The sequence below is a fragment of the Crotalus tigris genome, unplaced genomic scaffold (assembly GCF_016545835.1).
Source record: "Crotalus tigris isolate CLP2741 ecotype Arizona unplaced genomic scaffold, ASM1654583v1 scf7180000017546.9332058, whole genome shotgun sequence".
NCBI lineage: Eukaryota > Metazoa > Chordata > Lepidosauria > Squamata > Viperidae > Crotalus > Crotalus tigris.
In genome coordinates this window covers 7,633,408-7,660,457 of record NW_024096465.1, presented here as the reverse complement: position 1 = coordinate 7,660,457, position 27,050 = coordinate 7,633,408, and positions in this window count along the sequence as shown.

The following is a 27,050-nucleotide window of genomic DNA, read 5'->3' as shown; positions in this document are numbered from 1 at the left end:
TTTCCTTTACTGGAAGATATGTCAGGATAGTTAATGGGATATATGGGTTGGCCCCATTGATGTTGAACCTGATGTCCAAACTCTTATATGCTTGAACATCTCAGAAGGTCTTTGCATCTATGCATTGTGCCAGACTCTTTTCTTATAGGCAATATCTATATACATATGCATTAGCACAGATATAGATCCAGAATTTCTTCCTGTGAACAAATCAAATATGTTCTATCTTTCACTGTATGTCTGCAGTTTACAAATATCTCTAGACTTATTCAGAGTTTGATATTGCTCCTATAAATTTAGCAGCTGCTGGAGAAAGAAAGGGGGGGCATAAAGAGTTACACTTAACCCTACACATTGCTGGCTATAGCCTTTTTTCTCAGTCTTAAGCTTTACAATTTTCCTGGCAGTGAGATCACCCTGAACAGAAAGGAATTTAGTCTTCCTCCAGCATGCATAGATTGTTTGGTAAGTAATGACTTATTGAGACAAAATATATTATTTGCTTGCTTGTTTCATGTTGTGATTAATCCTTTCACTAGCTCTGGAAGTAATAGACTCACACAGAAACAACATTAACTGGGACAGAGCTTGCAAATGAATAGTTTTGTCCAAGCCCCCTTTGGCATCCCAGAATGTAAGGGTTGAAAGGGATTATTTAATTCAGTCCTCTAGGCATTACAAGAATTCAATTCTTCCATGATAAGATCAGCAATAACGTTTAACTAAGAAAGCATAAAACATATCATAGTTCAGCAATACATATTCTTCTTTATTATATATAAAAACCACTTCCAAATATTTAAGTATTCTTGTATAAAAGCACTCCAATAGGCAATCAGTGGCCATTTATTCACTGGACAAACCTCATCTCCTGCAGGAACCTCATAAACCCATCCCCAGTATTTGACTGAATCAGAAAAGTGAAAAAGCCTCCACACATCTTTCATGCATTCAAAAATATAAGAAATAAAGTTTTGCAGGTGTTTTGTGTAAGCCTACTTTTGATGCTAATAAATCTACATTGAGATTGTTAAGATCTGATTGCAAATGGGGATTCAAGTATTAAATTCCATGCTAGGAAATATGTAGTGACAATAAAAACTCTGAATATATAGAGATGTTAGAATAAAAGGCCAAACTTGGTTTTCTTCTTTGCATGCCAGCCGTGCACTGAAAAAACTTCTCCCATTCCACCCTGGGAAGCATTTGGTCACGCGAGCTCACTCTTATTGTATGAATGCAAATTTCTCAACTTGATTTGAGAGATGGGATCCAGCCAACCTGGGAAACATCTTGAAAAACATGGACTAGAAAAGACCCTAAAGCAGAGGTCCCCAATCTTTTGGGCACCAAGGACTGGTTTCATGGAAAAAGTTTTGGACTGGAGAGTGCGTGGTTTTGTGTGCTGCCTGCATCCAATGGATGGGGCTTTGCTTGTTTGTGCAGACCACCTGTTGGCATGCTACGGCCCAGTTCCAGTCCATGGACTGGGAGTTGGGGACCCCTGCCCTAGAGGATAAGAAAATGATTATTATACTGCTGATTTTGCTATTTATTTATACTTTTTGATATCATTTGTTAGACCTTTTCAAGATAGCTATGCTTTGACTTCTGAGTTATGCCTTGGTATTCAAAGAATCGCCTTATATGCCTATATTTTAGTTAAGCCATCAGCTTCATAGTTGAAATTTTTGAAATATAACTTCAAACTTCTCTTGTTTAAGCTCTTGGGATCTTAAATGCAAAACATTTATCTTTTAATCATTCTTCTGGTAAAAAAAATGTCTTGCTCTTGTTTAACTAATACAGAATTATGCGATAGGTTAAAATAGGAAAAAGCATATCCCAAGAGTATAAAGTTGGTGTGGCATGGCATAGAAGTTACACAATCGAGCAACATGCTTTTACATAAAGACTTGGTGAGCTGGTCTTGCATCATGCATAAGAAGGAACTGATTGATCTGTCTATTCTGGATTTATAAAGTGGCTTCAGCATGAAGTTCCGTTTTATTCTTATCTTAATGTCACATCTCATATTTGACAGATATTTATGAACAGGCAATGTGACAACACCATCTTCTCTTTAAAACAATAAAATATGTTTGTGTCAAACATTGTAATCAATGTATGTTTTCCTGAGATAGCTTTACATAGGTAAAATCATTCTCCAAACCTGTGCAATGTTTTCATGAACAATGTTACTGTCAGATTGCCAAGGTCCCCCCATGTATGAATCAAACATTAGAATTTATTACTCTAATCTGCTCATTTTATAGTTGCTCCTCACCCTGAATTTCTCTAATATGGTGTCACTAGATGCCAGAGTCAGAGCTAGGGTAAAGAATATGTATCGCTTTCAGTCATATTAGCAGTTAGTTTCTTCTTCCCAGAATCCTTTCTGTTTCATTGGCCTGTGACCAATGCTTTTTATGGAAACTTTCTATTTTTTGTTTACCAATACTTTCATACCAGTTGTGCAGAAGGCACTTGCTTTATTGCAGACTCACTGTGTATCGGGTGTTTGTCTTATCAAGACACAGCAAGGTCACAATTTGCTTTATGTCTGAAACTGGTGCTTCCGGTTGCTCACAGGAATCATCAAAAGAGGCTGCTTTTTAGGCACAGCAGATGTGCATATGCTTCTTCCAGGTGCTTCCAGAAGTGATGTAAAATAGCTGAAAAGCATAGGCCAATGCTGCTATTGCAAAGGGTGTGTGTGTATATGCTAGTATGAGTGTGTGAAGAAAGTCAGGTTGATACAGTAGTTAAAGTACCAGGCTAGAAACTGAGAGACCATGAATTCCAATTCTGCCTTAGACATAAAGACTACAGAGTGACCTTGGACCAGTTACTTTCTTTCAGTTCTAGGAAGAAGACAAAGGAAATTCAAATTCAGTAGGTGATTCAATTATAAGGGATGTAAATTTAGGAAAGGACACAGAGGCTTTGAAAGAGGTCAGGTGTCTTCCAGGTGCTACTGCCAGTAGGGACAAGAAGCGTATTTCTAAAATAATCAAGAATGGCAGCAAGGACTGTGATGTGGAGGCTATTGTACATCTTGGCACTAATGATCTGTCCCAAAAAGATGTACTCTCTGTGCAGAATGATTTCCAGAGCTTGGGGAAGGAACTTAGCAGAATAGGCTGTAGGCTTACTTTCTCAGAGGTTTTACCAGTGTATAAGGAGCAAAACGGAAAAGGCCAGCGCATAGCACAATTCAATATGTGGCTAAAGGAATGGTGTAAAGGGGAAGGCTTTGGATATATTAGTCACGATGTCAGTAGCTGGTCCAATCAAAAGATGTACAAAAGAGATGGTTTGCATCCATCAAAAAAAGGGACTGAGTTACTCGGCTATAAATTCACAGATTTTCTGGAGGGAAATTTAAACTAAACAGCGGGGACAGGGAGTTAATTGATACGGAACAACCCTGTCCCCGGCAATTTAAAAACTATAGGGCTATCAGTGCATGTAGCACAGATGTGTGTGTGGACAAGAATACCAACCTTGCTACCAATCAAAATGAAGCCTCTAATAGCGAGTGCCATATAAAGTGCACTAACCAAATAGGTGGTAAGACAATAGGGGAACTCAGGCACCACACAGGTTATGTAGAAAGGAAACACAGGGCCACCCACAAAGGACTCAAATGTTTATACACCAATGCACAAAGTATGAACAGCAAACAGGGTGAACTAGAAATTCAGGTTAATGAGGGCAGATACGATATTGTTGCCATTACGGAAACATGGTGGGATGAAACTCACACATGGAACACACAGCTAGAGGGATTTAAATTATTTAAAAGAAACAGACCAAATAAAAGAGGAGGTGGAGTTGCTCTCTATATAAGAAATAACTACATCTTCACAGAAATAGAGTACAACAATGATAAAAACTGTCTTGAATGCATTTGGGTCAATATAAAAGGGGGGGGAAATGACATTGCCATAGGTGTATACTACAGACCACCCAACCAAACAGAGGAAATAGATGAACTTTTTGCTAGTCAGCTAACTAAGGTATGTAGGAAGCACATCACAATAGTAATGGGGGACTTTAACTACCCTGACATCAACTGGGAGACAAACTCCGCACCAAGTGGAAGATCAAACAGGTTCCTGGCAAACCTAGCAGACAACTTTGTCTCCCAAAAAGTAGAGAATGGAACTAGGGGATTAGCCATTTTGGATCTAATTCTCACTAACAGAGATGAAATGATAGACGGTGTTGGAGCCATAGGAACCCTGGGAGGAAGTGATCATGCAATATTAGAATTCAACATTATAGAAGCACAACCAATAGAACACAGTCAAACTAGAGTCTTGGACTTCAAGAGAGCTAATTTCAATAAACTTAGAGAGGGCTTGGGAAGGATTCCATGGATGAGAATCCTCAAGGGGAAAACAACTCAAGAAGCTTGGGAAATTTTGAAAAATGAGATAATAAAAGCACAGTCTAGCACAATACCAACAAAGAGGAAAAATAACAGCTCTCAAAAGAAACCAGCATGGCTGCATAAAGAACTCTCTGACAAATTGAAAGATAAAAAGGACAAGTATAGAAAGTGGAAAGAGGGGAACATAACTAAGTCAGAATATCAGCAAATAGCCCGAGCCTGCAAAGATGAAGTGAAGAAAGCCAAGGCTCAAAATGAACTGAGGCTTGCGACCAAAGTCAAAAATAACAAAAAAAGCTTCTTTCAACATGTAAAAAACAAGAAAAAAGTGAAGGAAATGATTGGTCCATTAGTGGGTGGAAGTGGCAAGAAGGTGACAAGCAACAGGGAGAAAGCAGAACTATTTAACTCATTTTTTGCATCTGTCTTTACACAAAGGGAAAAAACAGACCAACCTATCAAAAATAGTGCCACAAAAAACAAAACAGAAACACAAGTTAAGATAGGCAAGAAAATCGTTAGTGAGCACCTGTCCAGCCTAGATGAGTTCAAATCGCCAGGACCAGACGGATTACACCCCAGAGTTCTCAAGGAACTGGCAGATGTGATATCGGAGCCACTGAACTATATTTTTCAAAGATCCTGGAACACAGGGGAACTACCAGAGGACTGGAAAAGAGCTGATGTAGTTCCCATCCTCAAAAAAGGAAAAAAAATGGATCCAGGAAATTACAGACCTATCAGCCTGACCTCAATACCTGGGAAGATCCTGGAAAAGATAATCAAACAACGAATCAACGAACACCTAGAGGCAAACAAAGTCATTACTAAAAGCCAACATGGGTTTGTCAAAAATAGATCATGCCAGACAAATCTTATTGCATTCTTTGACCAAGTGACAAAATTAGTGGATCAGAGGAATGCTGTGGACATAATTTACTTGGACTTCAGTAAGGCATTTGATAAAGTAGATCACAACCTACTACTTGACAAGATAGAAAAATGTGGGGTAGACAGAACCACCACCAGATGGATCCGTAGCTGGCTGACCGGCCGTACTCAGCGAGTGGTCCTCAATGGAACTGCATCTATATGGAGGGAAGTGTGTAGTGGGGTGCCCCAGGGCTCTGTTCTGGGCCCAGTACTCTTCAACATCTTCATCAACGATTTGGATGAAGGGATAGATGGGGAACTCATCAAATTTGCAGACGACACCAAGCTGGCAGGAATAGCCAACACTCCAGAAGACAGGCTTAAGATACAGAAGGATCTGGACAGACTTGAACACTGGGCACTAACTAACAAAATGAAATTCAATGGTGAAAAAAGCAAGGTTCTACATTTAGGCAAGAAAAACCAAATGCACAAGTACAGCATAGGTGGCACCATGCTCAATAGTAGTAACTGTGAGAGGGACCTCGGAGTCCTAGTAGACAATCACTTAAATATGAGCCAGCAGTGTGCTGCAGCTGCCAAAAAGGCCAACACAGTGCTAGGCTGCATTAACAGAGGGATAGAATCAAGATCACGTGAAGTATTAATACCACTCTTCAATGCCTTGGTAAGGCCACACTTGGAATACTGCATCCAGTTTTGGTCACCACGATGTAAAAAAGATGTTGAGACTCTAGAAAGAGTACAGAGAAGAGCAACAAAGATGATTAGGGGACTGGAGGCTAAAACATATAAGGAACGGTTGCTAGAATTGGGTATGTCTAGTTTAACGAAGAGAAGGACAAGGGGGGACATGATAGCAGTATTCCAATATCTCAGGGGCTGCCATAAAGAAGAGGGAATTAAGCTATTTTCCAAAGCACCTGAAGGCAGGACAAGAAGCAACGGGTGGAAACTCATCAAGGAGAGAAGCAACCTAGAACTAAGGAGAAACTTCCTGACAGTGAGAACAATTAATCAGTGGAACAGCTTGCCTCCAGAAGCAGTAAATGCTCCAACACTGGAAGTTTTTAAGAAGAGACTGGACAGCCATTTGTCCGAAATAGCGTAGGGTTTCCTGCCCGAGCAGGGGGTTGGACTAGATGACCTCCAAGGTCCCTTCCAACTTTACTACTATTACTATTACTATTCACTTCTAAAAAAATTTTGCTAAGAAAACTATAGGGACTAGTCCAGGCAATTAATACCTATTTAAAGGTAGTACCTTTTCAAAGAATGAATGAATGAATGAATGAATGAATGAATGAATGAATGAATGAATATGAGCGACTCCACTCAAAATACTGTTGAAGCGAAGCACCTAATAAAATCTTTGCCCAGCTAAATTGCTTATATCTTCTTGATCCAATTAATATTGCAACCAACTTGAAGCCCTGGAAAAGCAGGCTATAAGTCAGGACATTAATAATTAAACATCACACGTCCAGACAATTACCTGGAATTAGCACCTGTTCAAAGGTACCACTAGTAGGTGTTCTTCCAACAGTGTACCTATGTTAGTTCGTTTGTTTTATATCTTCTGATACCCTTTTCAGAATACATTATTTTGTGGCTCTTTCCTCCTATATGAAATAAACGCATTCTTAAAAGATATTGTATTTTGTTTTGTCCATATTTTGGTAGCCACAGATTAAAAAAAAATAACATTTTTTTTCTGAATATCCAACATTGATATAAAGTAAAAGTTGAGATCTCTATGTCTTTCTGAAAATAAAATTAGATAAGGTCCAGTAATTTAATGATTGCCTTCTGAGCTACCTTAAATTGTGGAAGCGTTAAAAGGTTACAGAGTGCTGCTTTAAATTAGCCAAATGATTCATGTGACACTCAATTTGCTGGCTTCTTTATTTTATAGCTCAATCCTAATCACATTTATCTACTAGTAAATACCATTGATTTCAATAGAACTTTTTCTCAAGTACATATGCTTATTCCTGTAGCCTCTGATAGATCACACAATTGTCCAAAACAATTTTTCATGTTTGTTGGTTGCATTAATCAATATCAGATAGGAACTTTTAATTACTCTTAAGAACTATTTTAAAAGTTTCTATACTTCTGGAAAATGTGATTATCTTGTACATATTTTGTACTAGTCAGACTAAATAGAAAGCTGGCATCTTGGTGTACCAAAGACACAGGTTTGGGAGATAAAGCAGTAAGAGATCACCACATGTGAGGATGAGGAGGAAGATTTAGTTATTAAAGAAAACCATGAGAAGGCAGCCACAGAACATGAAATTTAAAGTATGTGGATAGGGAGGAGCCTGCATTGTCGAATGATGTCACTCATGTGTAGATTACAATGTTTTATCAGATTCGTAGTACAAACTGGAATGGTTAGTTCATGTCTGATTTTGTAAAGCTGTATTTACCCTATCCTGACTGACATACTCAAGGAATCTCAACAAGGATTGTGTTCTGATGAGACAGGAATTCTCCACCCCTTGTGGAGATAGAGCTGTATTAGAACTATATGTTACAAAAAAAACTAGTTATTTCAGCATTTGTTGAGATCTAATTAATGGCTGGATGATCTTAATGCCTGTCCTACTGGTGAACAATTCTGAAAAATTCAATCTCCTGCATAACTGAGGGACTGCAAATGTAAAGGCTGAAAAGATTTTGCTCTTTGTGTCTTCAGATAGTATGAATATAACCTCAGGCTGGAAAGGTGCAAAATGGGTGAAATGCAGTGATCTGGGGTTTCAAGGGGACCTTGATCCCTCTTCAAAACATTGCTGTGACTCTTGGGACATGATAATACTCTTCCCTTTTTCTTATATTCATGAGAGCCAGTTTGACCAGTGGTTAAATGTGCCAGACTACAAAATAGGAGACTGTGAATTCTAGTCCCACCTTAGGCACAAAGCCACCAGGGTGACCATGGGTCACTCATTCTCTCTTGCCTTCAGAAAAAAGCAGACAATGGCAAACATTCTGAAATCTTGTTAAGAAAACTGCAGGGGCTATTCCAGGTACATAGTTTCTAGCAGTCACCACTGACTCATAGGCATAGAATAAACAAACAAACAAATATAAAGAGCCATGGTGGTGGAAATATTTTAATTTAGAAAGGTGAATAAAAGAGGGGCATGATCAAATATTTAAAATCCAGGGAAATTTGAGATTTTTTTCCCATCATAATATTAAAATGTGGGCCCAGTCACTGACATGTGTCAGGACATTCAAAAATACTATGCACTCAGTTATAATGCATTTTTATACAACACAAAGCTACATTATGGAATATGCTGCTTTCAGAAATGGTGCGAGCTATCAATTATGTGGTTTTAAAACAGGCCTAGGCCAATTAATGAATGATAAAGCTATCAATTATTGCTAGTCCTGATGATTATAGACTAATTCCTATGAACCAAAGACAATGTAACTTTCATACTTGTTGCTAGGGAGCAGTAATGGAAGAAGATTAATTCCTGGCTCTGTCAATTCAGAATTGTGGTACTGAATGTTGTATTAGACAGGCTTTAGCTTGATTAGGAGGACTCTTCTTAATTTATTAACTATTTGAAGAAGATAAGTTTTCTTCACTTAGATTCTGGGATTTGATAATAGAAAAAAGAAATTCTTCTAATAAAGATGGACAACAGACGCAGTCTGGACTCTATCTCCTGCCTCACCCAATATTTCCCACAACTCATTTTCCATTTGGTTTTGTCAGAACTTTTGCTGTGTTGTGGAACAATCTTGAATTTTACTGAAACTCATAAATATGTTTCCTGGACTAATTTGGCGCTTAGATGTTGAACTAATGCTGGTTCTTGTCAAGCATGGGAAAATCAGGAAGTCAAGGTAGTTCAAATGAATATAAAGGTATAGTGCAAGAATCTGAACTACCAACAGTCAAAGCACATAGGCAGTGGATAAGAGTCAATGGATTCAAGGTGGGCTAGACTTAGATCTCTTGAGGGTACAAAGAGACTTGAGACTGATGACACATTTGACCCCACCCTTGGGCTCAGCCTGGTCATTTTCTACAGTTCTTTTTACTAAAATGTGTCTTTTATTAATGGCTGTTTAGCTATTTGTTTCCCCACAATTTTTATTTTACAAATTGTTACTGTGTTTATATTTATATCCCCATTGCACTTATTCATTAAATTAGTTTTGTATTGCTTTGCAATTACAATCTATTTTATCTGTCAACATTTTTACTCAACAAGAGTTATTGTACTCATATCTACATTGTGTATTTCATTTATATATTTTCTTATACTTAAGTTTTGTTCACTTTGTAATTTGTCATCAAATAAATCTTTCATATCTATATCACACTTTTTCCTCTAGCCATTTCTATTTGTTATGACTTGTTTACTGGAACCATCATATTTTTTTATGCCTTTCATTATTTACTTCTGCAGTTTTGTAGTGGAAAGAAAGAAGGAAGGAAGGAAGGAAGGAAGGAAGGAAGGAAGGAAGGAAGGAAGGAAGGAAGGAGGAAGGAGGGAAGGAAGGAAGGAATGAAGGAAGGAAGGAAGGAAGGAAGGAAGGAAGGAAGGAAGGAAGGAAGGAAGGAGGTAGCTCTATCTGTTTTTATAGTTTGTTTCAGCTCTATCCACTATTCATTTGTCTGACCACTAGATTACATCCATTCAATGGAAACCTCCATAATAAAAAGGTTGTCCATTCAAATATTTGTCTGCACACAAAACATAATTGTCCTTTGACTACCCTTCATTGGAGAATTATTACTACAGGAATTACTAATCTTACTATCTCAAGGTATGTCACAAATTATAAAGTTTTCAGCTCCATGAGCTTTAATTACTTGAAGTGTTTGATGGAAATCCTGCATGAAGGAACATGCTCATATCTTTTAAAATGTTCATTTTATGATGTTTTGGAGGAACACCTGGAGAGGAATGCTTTGTATTGATCATTGATCTGATTAATGTGACCATGAATCTTTTCTCAAGACATCTAGTTAGAATTCATAGTTTGCTGGTAGTGAGTTTCATTATTTGATGTAGATCATACCTGGGAAGTCATTGGAATTCATGCATTTTAAGTGATAGCTTGGGCATCCAAATCTGTGGTATGTGTGTTTGTGTGTGTGTAAATGACAAAGTATATGTCAAACTCTACTTATTTGTACTTGAGTTGTAATATTCTACACAATTTTAATATCACCACACATCTAATATTTCAACAAACTCTTGGCTTTCTGTGAACACTCATGAATTGCAGTGGACCATTTGCTTGACTTTTGCTACCACTACCACCATCCTGCCCCAGACATAACAATGACATAAATCCTACTCTTGTTCTATTTTGCCCCTATGATACGCCTTTACCTTATCCACCACATTTACCTCACTCTTAGCTGTTCCCATGTAAAATATAATTTTCTTTCTCAAGCAGCTAGGGATTTCCCTTGAACATGCCAGGCTTCCAAGTCAATTCCTGGGTCAGAAACCAAACTCAACCTGGACAGGTAACCAGTTACCATTTCACAGCACAATATTTATCTGCATCTCTCTGTTCTGATTTTGAACATGGGTTCACCAATCTTCCAGAAAAATGCTGAAATAGCAGTCATAAATTTAGAAGAATAGCAAACCAAATTCAAAACCAGGCCAAACAGTAGCTTACGGGTGAGGTGAGGATTGCATCATGAATCAGTAGAAAATGGCAGCTCACATCATGTGCCTTCAAATCCTATCACCTAATACAGATATGTCAAACACAAGGCCAGGGCCCAGATGCGGCCCATGAAGTGGTTTCATGTGGCCCACGAAGCCATCCTGGAAACAGTGAGGGAGTGGCCCCCACTGCCTTGGTCCTGGCCCAGGCCGCAGGGAGCTAATGTACAATTTTGTGGTGGCCATCTATGTTGAAATGCATTCAGTCTTAGCTTCACAAGGCCGTCTGGAAACAGCGAGGAACCAGCCCCTGCTGTGTTGGCCCCGCCCCCTGGGTGCATGCTGGGGAGGTGTCACCCTTTGTGAGGAATGAAGAAATGCACCATCGTCTGGAAGTGGCCAGTAAATGGCCCTCACCTACTTCACATATCCAGCTTGATGTAGAGCTGGCCATGCCCACCCAGTAGGCCACACCCACTCCATCCATGCCCACCCAGTAGGCCGCACCCACCCTGGCTACACCCACCCAGCCCCCCGAGGGCAACCGCAATGCTGATGCGGCCCTCAATGAAATTGTGTTTGACACCCCTGACCTAATATATCTTGGACTAGTTCAGGTCTCTTCTTCAAATCCTTAGACAAGAAGAAGTGGTAGGTGAAGTTTTTGCCATTGTCCAAAAATGTCACCAGTCACAGCAGTGTTGTGAATTTAGAAAGGAAAAGGTGCATAGTCTTTCCTTCATGTGAATCAAGCACACCATCCTCTACTACAAACCAGAACAGAGGAAGTTGGCACTGACAAAGGGGAGAGCAAAATCCATGCCAATTTAGCTTTGTTTTGGCTCACAGAAAGATCACTTTAACTGAGATACAGAAAAGAGCTCTGAGCACATTGCATGGAACCCAGCTATTCAGATTTATTACACAGATATAAATGTTGTGGGAATCCAACCAAACCATGCTTCATTCTATAAATTATATTTTAAAAAGCCATGGGGTTACCTTGACATACTAATTAGATCAATAATATAATATTAAAATATACATTCATTTTAGAAATTAAATTTATCACCTTTCAAAAAATTTATTTTTTAAAAAAATCAACATAGCATAGACCTTTCTGGATCTTATAGCAATTTAACTAATTATGGTAAATTTGAATGTGCTTAAAAAAATGCAGGGATGGGAGTGGGGGTAAAAAAATATCTTTAAAGTATGCCACCCAGTTTTATATTATCTATAAGGGTTAGCCTATTTTCTAAATAAATAAATAAAAGTGCAGGGTGACAGCCTTGTTAAAAGCTGGACATCAGTTATCCAGATTTCCCTGAGAGTTAAGTGTGTCTAATTTCCTTTGGACTATATTCAGTGTGGTTTGATTGAAATAAATAAGTTGAGTGGTTAAAAACATGTTTTTTGAAACACTAAACTCTACTTGACCTCTGTTGCAAGCATGTGTCCATAACAATGATGGAAAAAGAAGCAGAGCTTATCCAGCTGTTTCTCTTCAAACTTTCCACTTTGTAATCCTTCCCCACCCACAATCTGGAAAACTTTCAGGATTGTTTAACAAACCACAAGTATAGCATTAGTCATTTAAAATACATTTTAAATGCTTGAAATAAATGCCTTTTTTTGCTGAAGATGATACACTATGAAAATATTTTAGATCTATGGAGCTCCCAATAGATAGATATCTAGAAAGTCATTCTTCATGCAGATATAATTTCAGGCAATTCCTCTCTCTATAGTACAGAATGGATAGTGTCTTATGCAAGATTTCCTTTTCTCTAGTCCTACCCAGAGTGAGTTCTCTGCAGTTTTGAGGGTTTCACTGGAGTCATCTATCAGTATGAAGGAGACTATAGTGAAAGTAGGTCATCTCACAGTTGTAAACAGAACGACTGCTTAGAGATGGGACCAAGACTTTGCTCTATTCAATTAAGAACTCCTGTGCCTGAGGCTCCCATACTCAGAGATAGTTTGATTACAGAATTTTTGCCTTTCCCTTCAATGCAAAACATATTTCCAACGGTGATTTACAGAATCACATGAACAGAAAACTAATGAACAAATAGCACAATCAAGACAACAGATCATGAGATTAACTTAGGAAAAAAAGTTAGCATCTGAGAAAATAAGCTTGTCCTTGTGGTAGGTAGTCACCAAAGTTGGATCTTAATAATACTGGGGGGAAAAACAGAGTTTCTTTACATGTTACTAATATGAATGGAGGAATATATATTGTAGGCAACATACATAATAAAAGCCAATAGGGCCAATTACATAGTCACAGCTGCCATTTGATCTCTCTTTTTTTTTTTTGACCCCACCCATGGACAGTCTTGATTTCCAACATCATCATGAAGTAATAGCTACCTTTTATGGGGCTGAGTATTTTATTTTCCTGAAAGACAACGAACATTTGTCTTAACATTGATTTTAACCTAATGTCAATACTCTAGTGCCAGACTCAGATTTAAATATGGGGACACCCTGATCTATGGGGAATGGTAGAAGCTGTGTTGACAAGTGCTAACAAAGATTCAGGTTATGCAACAACTGGACTTGGAAAGAATGTTACTATGGTGCATAACAAATCAATGGTTGGATGAAGAGAGATATTATACAAGCAGAACATTTTAATTCATCAGAAATATCAATTAATGAGGTTCATGTGAGCCATAAAGGAGAAAATCATTCATGGAGCCTCTCACATAGGAAATGATAAAGAAACTGAAGCATTGTTCCTTTCTTTGAGGTTGGTTCCAGTTAGAAATGGTTAAAGAGGAAAGGTTGTTCTTTAGTTCCCTCTTTTGTTGGATGTGAAGATTTCATATTCTCTGCCCTCTTAGTCAACATCTACATGAAACATCTAGTGGGGTTCAGTGTCATCAGTATGCTGATTATACCCATTTACTTGTATCAGTGGTTATGCTACCATTCAAGAGTAGTGTGCAATTTGGGCATCTTCTTGGACACCTAACTGCTGCTTAATGAGCAGCTAGCAGATATGGCAAAATATGACCTTTGCACAGCTTTACCTGGTGCACCAGTTTAGCCTGATGTTGGAGAACAATCATCGCTGGAGGCCTTATATGAACAATTAGCCTGGACTCATTAACTAAACACAAGATAGTAAGGTCTGTCCCCTCCTGATGCTTTTGAGTCTTATCTAATCTTTTTGAGATGAAAGCTGTAAGTCTGAGGAGATTCCTGTGAAATAAGCATAGAACAATAAAATAGCTAGTTTGAACTCTATACATGTGTCTGGTTGTACACAACTGACATTAATCTCCCCTGACTGACAGTTTCACCTGGGTAAGCCGCAAAGACATGGTGTGTAGTGTTTGTATGTGTGTGTGAGAGAGAGAGACAGAGAGACTTTCCCTTTAGTATTTACATAATGAATCCAGGATATATCCCCATTTGAACCCTCATCTCAACTGGGACAGTTATTCTCCAACAATTAGTAAGTATAATTAATTCAAGTAATAGAAAGACACCTCACATTATAAAATATTATATTATTCTATCTTCTGCTTACTACATAGCTGTTTAGGGTTTTTTTATTCATTATTTTAAGGTTTAAAGTTATTCCACCCTTTTAAACTCACAAGATGTCAAATGCAAACCAAAACAAAGACCTGGGCTTGTGGCCACCAAGTGCAATAACTTCCTTCCCTTCTTTGTTTATTGGTTTGTTAAAAATGAAAAAGAAAAGTCTCCTGATAGACATTGAAATCTGTAGCCCCATGTGGTAATAACCATGACATAGTGAAAATTGTGACTTTGAATGTAAGAGAAGTAGATAGTAAAGATGAACAAATGAAAGAAAGAAAAATAGATGTGTGGTATATCTGTCAACATTAGAGAAAGAAAAAAAAATCATGTAATAGGTCTGGTTTTATAAACTAAGCAAGTGAAAATGTACACATAATTATGAAGGTCCCAGTTGTAACGTTTTAGGGACCAGGAATTCATCAGTGACTCACAATCTTATCGCCACCAGTGTAGAGTATTGTAACGTACTTGCTTCAGGGTTGTCTGAGGGATATTTAGATTTCCCATCCCCCAAAAGAGATTCAGAGGATAGGAACCTGGAAACAGAACTTCTCAGTATGATATTCTTGAATTGCAAGTGGAAGGTGTAAAAAGTGTGCTATTAAATTTGGATGTTTGGGTATTGGTGCTGGTTTTGGTCCTTTTTTCCCTTTTATTTTTTTGAAGTTGGTCTACATATTCTTTCAGATGTTTCAATGATATAAACTTAAGCCAGGATTTTCTTGCACGCATAGGAAGGGTTTTAATGTCCATCTTGCATTTTACAGTGTTAAATTGCCCAGAGGTATACAAGGATGTTAACAAATCATATCAATCAATTAAAAAACTCTAAAAGGAAATTAGTTTGTTATGTGTAATTGTGAATCTGTTTGGCAGAATTCTATCTGAAAATATATGAAAGCTGACAATGAGAAGAAATTGAGAAGTACGGCGTGGCTTTATGCCAGGGAAAAGGCAGGCAAAACAGATTTTTGCACTTCAGTGGGTTACTAAGAATATTAATGTGAAAAAGAAAATATACTGTGCTTTAGATAATTTAAAGAGAGCATATCAATAGTAAATAGGCTTGAATTTAAAATATCTTATAGAAATATGAAGTTAAAAGTTGGCCACTAAATGCAGTGGTGGAAGTAACATATGTGAGAATAAATGGAATGCTTAGTGAATGGTTCAACCAGGAGTCTTCTGATTGTTTAATATATTTATTGATAAAGGTATAAACAATGGTTATTGCAATGTTTGAGTTGATTTACAACTGATGCCAAAAAACCTGACCAAGTACCTGCATTTCTATATTTTGATAAAAAAAAATTATTAAAGATGGAAACATGAATGGAAAAAGTTTAAGATATGTAAATGCTGGTAAAATGATTCTGGATAGTATATGGTCTATTGCAAGTAATGAATGCTTCTCAGGAAAAGTAAAAATGATTATATGAAAGAGCAAGCTTCTGTCCACTTGGTTATATGGAGTTGAGAGTTGAATATGTCAGGACTAACAATGGGAATAGGTACTTAAGAAGTGTATATGGTAAAAGGAAAAAACAGATGTGGTCAAGAAAAAAGCATTTGAAAGAGGGAAAATGGGCTAAGAGAAGAAGGATTCACTATGAAAATTGTGGTTGGATGGAGGTGATGACATCCTCAACAAAAGAGAAGGGAACTATTAAAGAATAAAAGCAACAAAAGGTATGTGGACATGGCGCAAGTAAGGCATTTTACCCATGACGAAAGACATGGAGTGGAACAGTGAGTCGTGCTGAAGATAAACTAGCTTTAGCTATCATTTTTTTCCTTTCTTAGGTCATATCTTTAATTCCTTGATCTACTAATTCTTACTGTTTTTCCACAATCTGCAATACTGTATGTTACTAATCCTGACAGGAACACCATGATGGACATGACTGTGTAAAACTTTGTAGTGCTTTCTCTTTCACAGGAGAGGGAGCTATAACATTGTTATATTTCAGTAATGATTGATGGCTATTATGAATTCATTATGTTTTTGAATTATGTTGTGGTTAAGGAATTGTTTAACCTCCACGAATCTTTGGAAAATGTGGTAGAATAAAAATGTAGTAAACAAATAAAATGAAAATAAAATTAATCCTGGGGAGGGAAGGATCACCATATCAATGTCACCTCTATAAATACAGAAAAAAGTACACTTTGATTTGTGGAAGCCAAAAAAACTACCCCCAAAATGATAAAATATAAATAAATAAATTTAAAGGAAGAAATCAAAATGGCACCTATACTCTTGCAACTGGCCTCAATGTACCATGAAAAGACCATCCACATCTGGAACATCACAAACTGTTTCAGGTTTAGAAGAATAATCCCAAAACAGCTGGACTGGCATAATTTAGAAAAGTAGCATAATGTTCATGATTTCTCTGAAACACCTGGTTTTGCATATCTCTATAGAAAACATACTTCTCATTCTACCAAAGAATTGGTTACAAGTTTTGACTTTTTCAAAGAGATAACTGCAATAATATCATGGAATTATGTAGCTGGAAAGGACTCAGATGTTCTTAAACTCATACCCCCCAAAAGTGAACTATGGGTTATAGGGAAGTTTGTTATAGGAAATCCTTGAGTTATATACTTGAGCTCCAAATTTCTGTTGCTAAACAAGGCAGTTATTCAATGAGCTGTGCCTTATTTTATGATTTTTTTTTGCCACAGTTGTTAAGTAGATCATTGCAGTTGTTAAGCAAATAATCTAGTCATTAAGGAAATTTGGCTTCTTCCATTGACATTCTTTGATGGAAGCTGGCTGGGAAGGTTACAAATGGTGATCAGGACGATGCAACTGCCATAAATACATGCCAGTGGCCAAGCCCCTGAATTTTGATCCTGTTACAATGGAGATGCTGCAATAGTGGTAAGTGTGAAAAATGGTCATAAGTCATTTTTTTCAGTGCTATTGTAACTTCGAACAGCCACTAAACAAACAGTTGTAAGTTGAGGACTAATTGTAGTATTAAAGGGATCTTCATTCATATATTACACAGAACTTGCAGATTCCATAGATTTCCTTGATAGACATCCGTTAAAGGACTTGGGATCTGGAAGTTCTCAATTCCCAATACCAAAGAATCCTTGATAAGTTCCCTCATGCAGGGTGTTGTTGTTTTCTCATTGCTGTCATACTATGAAATGGCATGTATATACCTGGTAAATATACATGCTGTTATAGCTTTCTGCTCTTTATTCCAAGATTTCAGGATAAAATCTCTCTATCCTTCAAGCTCCCATGATAATAATGGTGCAACAACATTATTCCCCAAAGGCCTGCTGTGTCAGGGCAGGGCTCTTACAGTCTAGAGCAGAGGTCCCCAAACTTTTGGGCACCAGGGACCAGTTCCGTGGAGAGAGGTTTTTCCATGAATCGGAGGGTGCGTGGTTTTGTGTGCTGCCTGCGTCCTGCGGATGGGGCTTTGCTTGTTTGTGCGGACTGGTTGCATGCCACAGCTCAGTACTGGCCCATAGACCAGGGATTGGGGACCCCTGGTTTAGAGACAGCAATATAAAATAGTCCATAAAAAAATTAGACCAGATGAAATAAAAGTCCAAGTTCTGTTATGCTATCTGGACTTTACAAGACTAAAGATAAATATCTGTCTAATTTAACAGACTGCCACTCATTCACTTTAAAGGGCTGATAGAATTTGGACACCAGACAGTTAACATGACAGCAGAACTCAGAAAACCAAAAGCAAACTAGAAAGAAAGAAGATGAAGGACCAATGGGATATTTACAAATTTAACAGCAACAGCAGCTAAGGGATATAGATAGATATGATGCCAAGATTCTGACAAAAGACAATATCTGACACTTGGCCTAGGATTATCAATTCACATCATTTTATATTATATATACATATATAATAATATATAATACACACAACATATACATATGTTTATTAAACATTTTTAAAAGAAAGATTACGTGAATACTAACTAATATAAAGAAGAAAAATAAAAGAGAGATTAAATCAAAAAGAAAGCTAAATTAAAATAAAGATGTAAAATGAAAAGAAAAATAGAAAAGAAAGAAAAAAGATACAAAGAAGTACTTCCAATTTTCTGTACAGCAGTTATAAATTTATCTCTTATGCAAGAATTTACAATTTAACTCTCTTTTTTTCTATAATTTATCCTGCTTAATTATCAAAATCATAAATCATAAGTTCATTTTTTCTGTTTTATGCAAAAAGTCTATAAGGTTCAGCAATGAACATGATGTTGTATTTTCTCTGATCAAAGAAATCAATTTAGCCATCTTAGGAAGTTCCATCATCTTCACCAATCATTCTTCCATCTTTGTGCATATTTCAGACAGTTATTAAGTAAAAAAACAAAAAACCAACAAAGCTCCATAGCTTTTTTTTTCCATTTGTCCCAAAGGTGCTTTTTCAAGAGGTAACTGGACTGTCTTGTTTTTCTTTAAAGATGTTTTACTTCTCATCCAAGAAGCTTCTTCAGCTGTGATTGGATTGTGGGGAATGGAAGGAGTTATATTCCTTGCAGACAGCTGGTCTTTTTCATTCTTTTCTCAAACTGAAGCACAAATGATTCTGTAGTCTGCAATTTTTCAGGAAATCCATTCAAGTCCAATTGCCTCTTGAAAAAGCAGCTTTGGGACAACTATGACCTGATGACTGAGAATCTCCATAGACATTTAAGCTGTGCACTTTGGGATGAACACCCTTTGAATGGTGTGGGAGTATAAACAGATTTCCAGAAAAATTGCAGACTATAGGAACCATGGGCACTTCAATTTGAAAAAAGAATACAAATGACCAGCTGTCTTCAAGGAATATAAATCCTTCCATGTCCCACCACCCAGTCAGAGCTGAAGAGGCTTCTTTGATGAGAAGCTAAATGTCTTCAGAGAAAAACAAGGTCCAGTTGCCTCTTGAAAAAGCACCTTTGGGACAACCATGACCTGGATGACTGAGAATCTCCATAGATATTTTTTTCCCCATTTGTTAGTCCATCAGTCCCCCCCCCCCAAAAAAAAACCCTCTGGTATCAGGTTTTCCTGCCTGAGCAGGGATTTGGACGAGATGACCTCCAAGGTCCCTTTCAACTTTATTATTATTATTATTATTATTATTATTATTATTATTATTATTATTGTTGTTGTTGTTGTTGTTGTTGTTGTTGTTGTTGTTATTTTCTAGCCTTTTACACGTCCACCAAACAGGATAAATATTTCTTCTTGTTCACATTTCCAACATAAATTTGAATGCTTTTGTGCACTTTAGAATTTTTTTTCTGGAAACATATACCAATGATATATCATTTTGTAAAAGTTCTCTTTAAGATAATAATATAGTATAAATTTATTTCAGCCATATATTTTTTTCATTGTTCCATCTGTACATTATAATCAAAATTTGTAGCCAAGTTTATATTTTTTTCATATATTCTGTTTCAAATATCAATAAACATTTATACATTATACATTTTACCAGTTACAAATTCATAATACATAATTCTGTTCCAAACTCAGTCATACAATAGTCAAAACCTTAAAATATTTTTCTACTTTTTTTTCTAATAATTGTAAATAAAATAACCATTGACAACTATTTCCCTCTGCTATAGGTTCTTCTCTTAGTTTTATTTTACATTGTCATCGACACAATTTTAGTATCTCACAGTAAGTTAGCCAATGAAGTTTGCCTAATATTTTTCAACTTGCTGGAAGGTGCAAGATGCATAATGTGAAAGAGAGTTTGTATCTCTTCCACATTATAAACATGGCCCATGTAACATAATTTTTAAAATTTACAATAACCTTGACTTTGTACCACAAATATCCTTGCCACCCAAATCTCAGGTAATTTTCTTCTCATTCCAAAAGCTTTTATTTCTTAGCAATAACCCCTCTTTCATTCAAACCAAATGGTAAGTTGCAAAATACAATTTCAAATCAGGTAAACACAATCCTTTTCTTTCTTTTGCATCTTGTAACACCTTATATTTAATTCATTTCCCCTCTCCCCTGGTCCACAAATTTAGATATATCCTTCTTCTACTGTTTAAATAGTGCATCAATTGTCAAAACAGATATTGTCTGAAACAAAAACATCATTCTAAGCAAGACATTCATTTTTTTCACAGAAATTCTCCCCAAGAGTGACAGTTATAATTTCTCTCATCTTAACATATCTTTTAAAACTTCATTCTATGTCTTAACATAGCATTTTGAAATAACATACAGTTCATATTTGTCACAGTGATACTCAGATATTTTACTTTCTTTTCAATCTTCAAACCTGTTTTATTCATCAATTGTATTTGACCTTCTATTTTGTTAACATCTTTTGTCTATTTATTAACCATATTTTGTCATCTATTTATTAACCCTATGTTTTATTAATATCTTTGTCTTCTGTTTCCCTTTAAAGGATTTTCCAGAACTAACATCAAGTCATATACAAAAGGTCTTAACTTATAAGTTTCTTTTTTAATCTTTACCCATACAATCCTCTCATTTTGCTTTACCTCTATTCAGTATTACGAGAATTAAAATAAACAAAACAGGAGATAGGGACTAACAATTATTTCTGCTTTCTGTCAGGTGGAAATATATCTTACACATTTTATAATGTTTTCTTCAAAAATTATTTACTGCTTTGTCTGTTATTTATTTATTGGCTGCCCATCTGATAGCAAATAAGCAAAATCCATACCTACCAAAACCTTGAAAACAAGAAAATCCAGTTCAAATTGGCAAAGGCCTTCTGTACATTTTGTCTTTCATCATGTTGCTCGAAATATTCAAAGTGTTAAACACATTTCTAATATTGTCCTTTAATTGTCTTTTAAGTAAAAGTCCACAGTGATCCTCAAATTATTTGCAAATTATTTTCAGTCTATTAGCCTAGTATCATTGTAAAAAAATGTACAGTCATTATTCAATAATGATGTTGGTCTATATATTTTATTGTTAAAGTCTAATCTTGTCCCTCCTTGGGTAATAGTCCTATATTGGCCTCTTTTTAACTCTTTAGCATTTTTTCTCCCTGTAGGCTAGAGTTCATTGTGTTTTGAAAAAGTTGTATAAGTTCATCCTCAAAACATTTATAATACCCTAATAATCCATCTGGTCCAGGTACCTTCACTAGTTTAATCTTTTTTTTTATAGCTTTGGAAATCTCTTATTGTTATAAGCCTTTTCATAATCTATCTCTGTTCCTCTGTAATCCTCAGTACATTTTATTTCTTTTGATATTAATTTATTTTCTCTAGAAAGATGTCACTTCCTTTATATCAACTGAAATAATATTGATGAAATGCTTTGTGTATGACTGCATTGTCCACTAATAGAGTATCTCCCTAGTGTAGTTTAATGTCATTTTCTTTTGTTTTCTCTCTCTTTGCATAATTTATATTCTAGCTATTTCCCTCATTTATTTGGAAAATCTTTTTTTTTCAGTTTAGAAAATCCATTTTTATTTCTATTTCTCTTACTGTTATCATAGACAATTTTTGTTATAAAAGCTTAATTTGATGAGAAATGCTTATCGTCTCTGGAAATTTCTTTAATTCTTTTTCTTTTTTCTCTATTTCATCCAAATAGTTTGTGTTTTCTCTTGACTTTTATTTTTAAGTTCATTGTTTTGTTTGTAAAATAATCTCAAATAACAGTTTTATTTATATCCCAAATCATTCTTAAATCAATTATTTTCTCTAAATTATTTTATAGCATAGCATAGCAATATTTCATTTAGTTTCTATCCAAAATAATTAGAACTAAAGTCCCAGGAATATGATCAAAAAAGGTATTTGGTAATAACTCTATTTTAGAAACCTTAGTACCCAATTCTTTGACATCCAAGTGATATCTATTCTTGAAAAGTATCTATGCCTTTCAAAAAAGTAAGTACACTCTCTTGAATAGCTTTCTTCATATATCAATCAGCCCTAAATAGTCCAGTACTTCAAAGAAAACTTTTGGTAATTTGCCTTGAGTGATTTTAATATTTTTCTCAGACGTTCAGAGGAGATCCAGTTGTGGGAAGATTACTCCTTTCCATTCCCAAATCAAATACAAATTTCATAATTCATTAATCTCTCCATAAGTCATTTATAAAACAATACTTTATCCTCATTTGCTGCATAAACTCCCAATAACAAAGCCTTAGTCCTTTGTGTATTAACTTTCACTCTAACAAATTCATGGTTAGCATGAATCAGTCAATTCATGTTCTGGTTTGGGGATTTATATACAAAACAATTTTCTTTCTTTCTTTCTTTCTTTCTTTCTTTCTTTCTTTCTTTCTTTCTTTCTCTTTCTTTATTTTCTTCCTTCTTTCCTTCCTTCTTTGCTTGCTTGCTTGCCTGCTCAGATTAAATGAGTTTTTCACACAATTTTTTATAAATAAAATATTTTATGTTCTTTTTTCTAATACATGTCTCTTATAGTCAATATATATCTTGTTTCAATATTTTCAAATAATTATTTTCTCTTTTGAAGAGAATTTGCTCCATTAATATATATTCTATTTTACATTTGTATTCATAAATTTAGAATATTTTTAGAAATATTTATACCTATAGCGACTAATTCAATATCAACTCCTTCAGTTTCCTATTGCACCTGCTAGAGTTTTTGAATAATCTCATCAGATATCATCATTTGAATCTCCTCCAAATTCTCTTTGAATTTTTCTAAAAATGTATCTGCCTTTGTACAGAATTCATTTGAAAGGTTTGCTGTTTAAACATAAAAGACACACTGGCTATAATGTCCGAGGTTAATTGGTGGGAGAGGAGAAGATCATTTTTCAGCCAATTATAGGATACAAATGTTAGATATGATCATTGGAAATGCCCAGTGGGTTTGGGATTGAATAGGATAGGAACCTTCTTACTTAAAATCATCTATATCAGATAATTAATGTTTGTGTTGAGCTGCTACAACGGTGCCGTGAAATCTGACCTTTGATTGTTATTATGCCTTACTGTATCATCAATGAACACATTTCAAGCAAAACAAAACAAAAATCCCCAGTCCAGTACCTTTTGATTTTAATAAACATATCTATGTTTTAGGATACATAAACTGCATAATTCTCATAGATTTCCAATGGATCGATATTTTCTGCCATATTTGCTAGTCCTCACATAAGACAGGCAGAGAGGTGCTGAATTTCAGAAAAAATCACAATGAATTGCAAAATACAATTGTTTGGACAATATATGCCTTGAAGGTGCTGTGGTTTCTTGTATTATAAATAAGGCCCTTCACATTATCTCTCCTGTGTTTCTGCAGCATAGCAGAGCTAATAATGTGTAACTGATGGAATTTCAAATAAAGCATTATTAAAATATTTGTTCAATGACCTTTCTGACCTTTACTTGTTGTCATCTTGTGAGTGCTAGGATTCAGGCATAGTTTCCATCTATCGTATATGCTTTCTTCTGCTCTGCATGGTCCTTTTAATTGGTTTATTGCCTGTGTATATGCTGAACAATTTGACTAAGCTAAGTCAGTGAAAAATGTGTGATATTATTTTTGAAGGTTTATATCCTAATTCAAAGCAGGAAATAGTGCGAGAAGGTCATCATATGCAATTGGCATCTTCAATTTTTATCCACTCAAACTTTTTGGGAAACAAACATTTCAAAGTAATATTTGAATACCTATATACACTTCTTAGAAAAGTGCAATTCAATGTACGAGTATATCTTCTTAAGTAAATTTGCTTTGATCCACTTGCAGGTAAGCAGATATATAACTCTGTCACTATAGGATGAGTTAAATACTCTAGTTTTAAAATGTTGGAACATATAGTATTACTTTCAACTGTATAATAACATTCATTGATGTCAATATGTCATGTACATAATGGCATGTTTCTGGAGATTCTTGGTCATCCAGGTCACGGTTATCCCAAAGGTGCTTTTCAAAAGGCAACTGGACTTTTTTTTTACTTTTCCTTGAAGACATTTTGCTTCTTATCCAAGAAACTCCTTCAGTTCTATATGATGGAGGACTGTACGATGGCATCTCCATGTAAATGATGCAATTTTGTAATGACATCATAATTTACCCTATTTGCTTTCTGATGTCATAATGTGTATGTCATCATCCAACCACCACCATCAAACCTGTACCTGATTTCCATAATTACAATATGCAGGGAAAATGATGTATTTACAAATACATGTTTATGCAAGTTATCTAAAAATAAATGTCAGCATCTTGAATGAAGTTTATTATTCAATAAGCGCCATTATGAATTGCAGCCTTACTCTTCAAATAGTATATAGGTTAGCAGTCCCACTTCATAGAACTCTCTCCTCTTCAGAAATACACTATTACCTGTTCATACTCTCCTGTCTTTTTATAAATAGGGTTAAATTCTATTATTCTATTGTTCCATCTCAAGGCTAATGGAAGTTTTATGTATTGTAATGGTATGTGGAAATGAACTTGGGAGACTGGGTGAAGAAATGCTGCCTCAGGAACACTCAGGATAGAGCAGTGGTTGTCAACCTTTTTAATGCCGCGACCCCCAACCGGTCGTAAGTCGAGGACTACTCAACTGGTCGTAAGTCAAGGACTACTCAATTGGTGCAGCACCATTTGCAGAATGGGACTTTTGGCGGGCTCAGTAGGGCAGAGACAGCCTGGACAATTCCTATTGGCTTTTGAAAGCCAATAGAATTAGACTCTATTCAAGAGAGTCTATTCTATTGGCTTTCAAAAGCCAATAGAATAAAACAGAGTAGCACAGCTAAGGAAAAGGGGGAAAAAATGGCGGACTGCATTGTTTGGCGACCCCCGTGAAATGGTCGTTAGACCTCAAATGGGCTCCCGACCCACAGGTTGAGAACCACTGGGATAGAGGCAGCACAGCTCACAGCTGGATAGTGGATGGAGGTTCAAAAAGGATTCCCCCTACGTTATTGGACTGTAAAGGTGACATGAAGAAGACTTGTAGTTTCAAACTTGCAATATTCTCTTATTTGCTATTGTAGCTTTACAATAACATATAATTAGCTTATCTGGCCATGTTTTCTACATGGTAAGACTGACATACATTAGTAATGACTTAGTTTAATTATATTGTTATACAGCCATTGTTCTACACTATGTCTGCTGGGGAGTAGGGTACCTTAGAAATGATGTAACATTAACTAAATAACTAAAATAAGTAACTAAAATTTTAACTTTTCATTTTCACCCAGTGGTTATCTAAAATGGTCTTAAAACTATAAGCTAGAGTCATAAATCAAACATAATACATGAATTATTTTAAATTGTTGCCTTAACCCAAGAAGCTGAAGATTTAAGTGATAAATATAAAACCGTGTACTGCCTTCTAAAATTATGGTGGAAAAAGGACTACTTCCTCCCTGTTTTGTCTCTATGAGTCCCCTAAAAATCCTTCCTGGAAGTTTGTGGAACAATCAGAATGTTTTGTGAGTGACAGTAAGAATTTGGAAAAAAAAAAAAAACTAAATGGAGGCAATATATACAAGTACCTATGTCATATCAGATCCTGTCTAAAGAGATTCCTAAATCCCATATGCGGATTTGTTTATTTTTTTTTCCAGGATATACAAGTCATTGCAATAAGGAGAAATGAAGCACTGCATTCACCTAATACTGGATTAATATCAGTTATCTATAAAAGTTATGCACAGCTAAGAAAAGGCAGAAATGGGTTCTATCTTAATCAAGAACTGCAACTTAAAATAAACACACACACAAAGCTCCATTCTCTTCTATTTTTCTTACCCAGTATTTCTTAGTGCACTCCAAAAGTCTTAATTGTAACTGCAATCAATGCTATACAAATTCAGATTTTCTTTATTACCATATATTCAATGAAGAAATAATTAAATTGAATCAAATCAAATCAACCTATTTAATCTGCAGGAGATTTTGCCAAACATGTACTGGGGGAAATATCCTACTGGTAGTCCATATTACTTGCTTATTTCCTTTTTGTGGCTCTGGGCTTCATCATATGGATCAATCTCATGTGACATCTTTTAAACTTCCAATAAATTATCCCAAATATAGTGGTCTACAGCTGTAATAAATAAACATATTACCAATACTATTTAAGTTCCCACCACACTTCATACAGTCCTGAGCTATCATTTTTCTAATTTTTCAAAATTACCACATTATTACATATTTAATGAAGCCTCTATTTTCATGATGCCTACTGTTTTATTAAACTCATTAAATGGTACAAAAGGATACAAAACTGGGAGTTTTGGAAAGTTTCTACAGCTCCTTCTTGCTTTAATAAGAAACTAGAAAAGCTATCACTTGACATCAAAGTTTTTAAAAATCATCCTGAATATTTTTAAGCCAAATATTATCCAGATATTTTCTGATGACAATATTATTCACCCAATGTTTATTGAACATTTCTTACCTGTATTTGAAATTCAATAATGATTGATCACAGTACTTTTAAAATTTTGATTAATATTTGGCAGTATTCAATAGTTGATTTAATAACTCATTTATTTATTCATCA